This window comes from Charadrius vociferus, unplaced genomic scaffold, assembly GCF_000708025.1.
Source record: "Charadrius vociferus isolate BGI_N301 unplaced genomic scaffold, ASM70802v2 scaffold179, whole genome shotgun sequence".
NCBI classification, from domain to species: domain Eukaryota; kingdom Metazoa; phylum Chordata; class Aves; order Charadriiformes; family Charadriidae; genus Charadrius; species Charadrius vociferus.
Window position 1 is genome coordinate 2,563,729 of NW_009650072.1, and position 6,485 is coordinate 2,570,213.

Genomic DNA, 6,485 nt, shown 5'->3' on the forward strand with positions numbered 1-6,485 from the left:
TTGACAATCTGGGCATGAGTTTCTTCAAGGCAGGGACGGGATGAGATAAGGACGTGCAATAGGTAGAGGAGCAGAGTTTCAAGAAATGGTTAATTTTAGGTTGCTTTCATTTGGCAGCTTATTATGCTGTTTTTATTTTCATGTGTAATACAGTAGAGATCTGTGAAAACAGCTGGGACCCAAACTTTCAGAAATGCCATAGCCCCAAAAAATGAAGTAGATCTTCGAATCAGGCTCTTAGCACTGTTTGGGAAATAAATCCAAATATTTCTCAAAGTGTTTGAAAAGAAGATGCTTTGGCTCCAGAGCGATATGAGAAAATGTATTATCCATTTGATCTGCTTCAGATGCCACAACCATCTGCAACCGCATGTGGCAAACACACATTTCTCAGCTTCACAGCCACATATGATTATGAAGAGCTTTGGATACTTTCAGTGAAATAGATAAACCCTTGGTATGCTCTTTTTGTTGTTTACTTATCTCTCAGCAGCGTTCTTGTGGAAAGATCTCCTCCTGGAAGGACGGGGGAGTGGAGGGGGTGTTCTGCTTAGCCTTTCAACGCAGAAGACGTTGTGTACAAAAGTGCCTGAGAAGCAGCCAGCATGAACAGCAAGGGCTGGCACCAGGAAAGGGTCACAGATGCTTGTCTGAACATGCTATTGTGCAGTATCTCCACACAGTGTAGGCTCCAGCAGCTGCTGTACTAAAGACACCACCGCCATCTGCTGTCATAAACCCAAATAATAATGAGTGAAAGATCCGTAGGAGGCCCCATCTGCCCCTGCCCACCAGCGACTCCCATGGGCTAGCGCCTTCATTTCTCAACTTCCACTTAGTCATTTCTAGAGTTGCTCTCAATCCTTATAGCTTATTTATTTCTTTGCTCCCAGGTAGAAAGAGCAAACGCCAGTTACCGGTCATATAAGCTGGTGTGCGGATGAGCAGCTGGCAGTGACACTGCACTACATCCTTCTGGAGATGCCACCCGCCGTATGAGATGAGAATGGACTCCTAGTCAGAGGAGTCCCTACAGCCAGCACGGATGCATATATCTCTGTATGTACATGTGTGCCCTCACAGCTGCTCAACAGTGCTAACTGTTGCTTTCTACGCACCTGAAATGCTGTTTTCTCAGAGTTTATATTTCATGCAAATACTTGGCCTCTTAGTTGGGACCTCAGATGAAGTGCAGATGGCGAGTTTGGTTCAGAGTAGTTTCTTGGGCAGAGAGCTTGCCAGTGCCAGATGATGGATCCGCTGGAAATGGCTCGCTGAACTGGGGCAGTTGTCTCTCAGTCCATTTTTCTTATCTGGGTTGCTCTCCCCGGAGGCTCATGTTTCTCCAGCAATCCAAATCAGTCTAATCCCACCATGGAGGAAAGCCCTTATTGCTTTGCAGTCTGCCTTACATGTGTTGTTTAATTTCTATAGTATCTGGGCACTATGGATGATGTTCAATGTTTAAATACTGCTCTTTCACATTTACTGTGATGGTAGGTTTTTTCATTGCCTTCTTTTCAGCAATTTTGGAAAGGAAGTTATTATTATAAAACAATCATTTCTCTGTGTCTTATTTGCATAACTCTTATTAGTATCTTGCTTGCTTAAATAGTTCAACCTACTCTCTATATACCCTTATACCACATATAATAGAGAGGGGGGTTTTGTCTATTTCCCATATACTTATCTTTTTGGATTTTTGACATGTTTAAGCAACAGGCACTTTCAAGATACTTTACCTAACTAAACTATTGAATAAGCTAAACAGCTACATTAAATATATTTCTTTTTTCCCATTCTTAAGCTTCTTTCTTCTCTGGTTAAGAGAATCCTTTGCAAATACAGCTATTCCACCAGCTGGTGTTACTCAGTATCATCCTTGCTTTCTGGCAGACCTCCTTTTTGTTCATGTTGTGGGGTTTTTTTTCGTGAAGATGTTTGTACTTTCATCACCTGATAGGTGATCCACAGGGCCCAGTTCTTCACCCTTCTAATTCAGTTCACCCATTGACTTTAGGGTGCATTGAATACTCACAGGCAGTCACGGAGTGCTACACAGCAAACTGCTTGGTGGGGTACAAATGTATTTGTTTGAACTTATCTCTGGACCAGAAAGTTTCAGAGCCTTTATTTAAAGCATGAAGCTGGATATTGTCCTGAAAAATCTAAGGCAGTTACTTGAAATCACTTTTAAAGACTAGGGAAGTTTATTTCTTGGTTTCTTAAGTTTATTTCTGTCCCCAGTGTACAGCAATGTAAAAGTGATATTTTGTGATTGCTCTGGATTTGAAACATAGGCATTGTAGATGACTGGTAATTTTAGATCACGTACAGAGGAATTCATGTTCTCTGAATGTAGTTTGTCTAGCTCGCATTCCTGTGTTAGGAAGCTGTATCCCTTCCGTGACCAGCTGAGCCATTAAACAATGAGCTGCTCGAGTTAAACCTCTACCTCCATTGACACATTTAAGTACCTAGAAATCAGTAGCAGTGAGATTACTTTGTGTAGAATAAATCATGTCAAACAAGTTCGTTTCCAGCTCTGATTAGGTAACTTCTCCTGTGTACAGTAGAAGAACCACAGATGCCAGATATCTTGGTTTTAGAAAGACTTTGAACACTGTCTCACACCACCATCTGTGTCACAAGCAAGCCACAGAAAAACACAAATGGGTAAGTACACAACTGGGTGTAAACTGGACCCAGAGAATATTTAGCAAGAGTATGTTGTTTATTTGGGTGGATGCATCAAGCAGAATTCTGCAGGAGTATTTCCATAGCACCAGTTTGATATTTTCATTAAATAATTTGGATGGCAGAACAGACCGCTTGCTTACCAAGCCCACCGGCTGGGAGAGGCAGGAGGTGTTGGAGGACAGGGCTAGGACCTCAATGAACCTGGGAAATTAACCGGGGGGGGGAGGGGGGGGGGAGAAAGTGATTCAAAGCACATGCTTTCACTCTCTGCACAATTACTGACAACACAAATGCAGGTTGTGGAATTACTGGTCTGATAGCATCACTGTATGAACAAACTTAGTGGTTAGCACAGATCACAAACTAAACAGGAGTCAGCCACGCCACTACAAAAAAGGCAAATAGCACCAGGGGCTATATAAAAAGGAATATTGTTTTCCAGGGAAATGAAGTTATTCTTCTGTTATGCCTGGGGCAACTTCCAGTTGGAGTATTGTATTCTGCTTTGGCTAGCATAGAGAATTAGAGATTTTATGAGGAAACATTAGAGGGATTGGAGTGGTTTGTCCTAGAGAAAGGGGAGACACAGTAGGAGGGCCCTAAATATGTGCATTATATTTCTAAGGGAGAGGGTAAGAAACTCATCTCATCTGCTGAAACGGCTCAATGGGCAACAGAGGTGTGAAATAGACGTTAGAAATAGCTTTCTCATGGTGCAGATAAAAAAAACAGCAAGAGAGATTACTACGGGTATGGGTTGAGTTTTCAGGTGCAGACTGCACAAGTGTCTATCAGAAATTACCTAAATATAATTGATCCTACTTTTTGGGCATGAGGAAGGAGACAACTCCCATCCTTGTTTTTCTCATATTCCTGTTTGGAGCCAAAGGTCATAATCTAGATGCCTAAATTAGATGTCTAAATTATACATTGTCAATACCAGCTAATTATCCTTCCGAGACACTTGCTTTCTGTTTCTGTTTAATATATCATTGGAGAAAAAAAATTCTTAGTGGTTATATTAATTCAAATCAGAAGCAGCTATAAAGTAAGCTGGCACCACGCAATGCAAACTTGATTTGTTCAAACCTGTGTTTTCCAAGTCCTAGTCTTCTTTTGAGCACATACTGCCAGTTCTGCTAATGTCTAAACAGCTTATGATCTAGAGAGCTGTTGGACGTTAGGGTGATCCAGTTCATTCAATAAAGGCCATATTGGAACACCCCTTTAACTCACAGCAGAAAGGATGCTGGCTGAAAAGAGGAAAGGAAAACTAACACAAACATTACTAATTCAGAAAAGGCTAAAACTCAGGCTATGAACAGCCTTTGATATTTGACCTCTGCAGATGGCCTGTAATTAAGACTCTAATCCTTTAAATACTCAAACACACTTAACTTAAAGTTAGTAGGATTGGTCACATGCCTGAAGTGTGGATGGCTGGAGCAAAAAAACAGTATCTCTCAACAGTTAGAAAAAGACAAAGAAACATTTTCTGTCTTGGTTTTTATTTAACAGAAATATCAGTTTGGCTTAAAGGCACAAAAATTGTTTCTTCTCTTGTCGCTGACAGTCTAGGTGTACTTGGGAATCCTGGCAAACTTAGTCTGGATCAGTTCATCAAGTTGTAAATGTATGAAAAGATTATGAAGCGCAAACACAATTTGGGAAGTGATTTAAGATACGGGGAGTACAGAGCTGTAGGCATACACATCGCGGAGGTTCCCATTTGTTGTTGCACAACTGCCAGAAGAGGAGACTGGACCACAAGGCATTATGCTGACGTGTAACATATGCTAGATCTGGTTTTAAGTGCCATGGGTGCAATCTGGGAATTCTGACACAGCACAGCATCGCTTGCTACTGCCCTATAAAATGCCTGCAGCATACATTTGCACCGTGCTATTATTTGTCCCATTGGCCCTAACACAGACGTAAATCCCCTCTGCTGAAGAACGTGTGATACCACAGTATTGTCACATACAGGAAAAGATAACAACTGTGGTTAAAGGTTTCCAAAAAGCAGCATGAAATGAACAACTGCAAAGCCATCCCTGGCCTGGTCCTAACTCCTCTTTTAGATGCAGGGAGAGATTTTTCTCCACTCATCTTCAGGATCAGTCAGCAGAATAAAGGCTGCACTTAGCCAAGTTTTCCTGCCAACTCTAACACGGACCAAAGTAAGCAAACATAAAAGCCAAAGAGCAACAATCATCTCTGTCAATACTGTTGTTGTTATACAGGAATCTGAGTCATACTAAAAGGCGTCTGAAGGAAGGGAGCAGTGGAGGTACAAGAAATTCAAGACAGAGCAGGGAAATTCTGATTAAAGAAGCACCGCAGCAGCGATGGGGTGGCAGATAAGACTACCAGATAATGGCATCATATCCTTCTTGACAGTATCAGTGGGGGGTAACAGAATGCCAAAAATGAGAGAAAAATTGGTGAACCACTCACTGCTTGTGAAGAGAGACTGACTAGAAAGTCTTAAAATTAAAAAAAAAAAAATACTTAAACTGAAAATTTAAAGAAAGTAACAATATAAAGAGGGCGGAAACCAGAAGAGGTGATCTAGGTCTGAGTCAGAAGTAAAAAGTCAGTGCAATGTCTTATGGAGATGAGAATTAAAAAGGGAAGACAGAGAAAGATTAAGTTCTTACAGGACAAGGAGTTAAACCAGGACTGTGGCCCAAGAGAAAGCAGTGGGAGATCAGGAGGAGTGTCTACTCTACACAGAGCCAGGAAGAGAGATACCAGAGCAAGCATTACAGAAACAACTTTGGATTGCCCAGAGTTCAAGAACTACAAAAGCTCTGCGAGTTAACTGGTGCAATGCCTCACTCAAATAAGTTGTCCTGTTCCTACCCTCAGTTAGAGCCACACCGGGCGTCTTTACACCGGGCTGCAGTGTGGCTTATAGCTACATCCAGAAAGGAATTTCAGATATGGAAAAAATAAAGTGAGGGCAGCAAAGAGGCAAAGGGAGACTGGAAAAGGCAAGAACCTGGAGGAACTGAAAGTGAAGACTGGTCAAATAATATCTATGTTAAAGAAGAATTTATGTAAAAGAAGGATAAAATTAAGAAAAAAAAAAGCTTCCTTTCAGTGCCCAGGTTTCTATGAGCAGTGTGGAGCAGAGGAATTTTTGTCAGGTGGATCTTGGATAACAGTAATAGGAAAAGAGCTGACAACCGAAGCAAAGGAAGAGTCTTCAGCCAGCTGGTGTTCTTGCACAATTTTCCGTGTAGTCAGAGACTTGGAAAAACATTTGAACACACACAGAGAGCATTTTGTTTGGCCACTCCGAAGGTTGGCCTCGCTCCTGGGAGCCCTGTTTTGCCAGGCGGTATACACTGTTGCTGAAACCGCGACATCCCCAGAAGCCAAGCGCCGTCTCCCAAGCCTCCATAGGCTGAGAAAGATGGCTGCGGAAACTTGTTGCCTATCCCTCCTTTGCCAAGGGACTTCTCGGCCGCCGTCCCCTGGGCAGCTGAGCTGGCGGCTGGAGCTGACCCTGGGGAAGGGGAGGGACGGGGGGCAGATGTCCCCAGCGCCACTGGAACAGCACGAACTGCAATTAATTAATTAAATTAGTAATTTGATTTGTTGACGCGACTCTATGTCAAGGCCGGGGGGGGCCGATAAGGTGTTTCTCCGGGTGACACTGCGGTGCGCAACGCCGCGGCCGGGGGAGCCCCAGGGCACACCCCCACCCACCCACGCACGCACCAGCCCCACAGCGGCGCCAGCTGCTTGCGGAGGGCCGCGGGCAGGGCGGGGGCGGA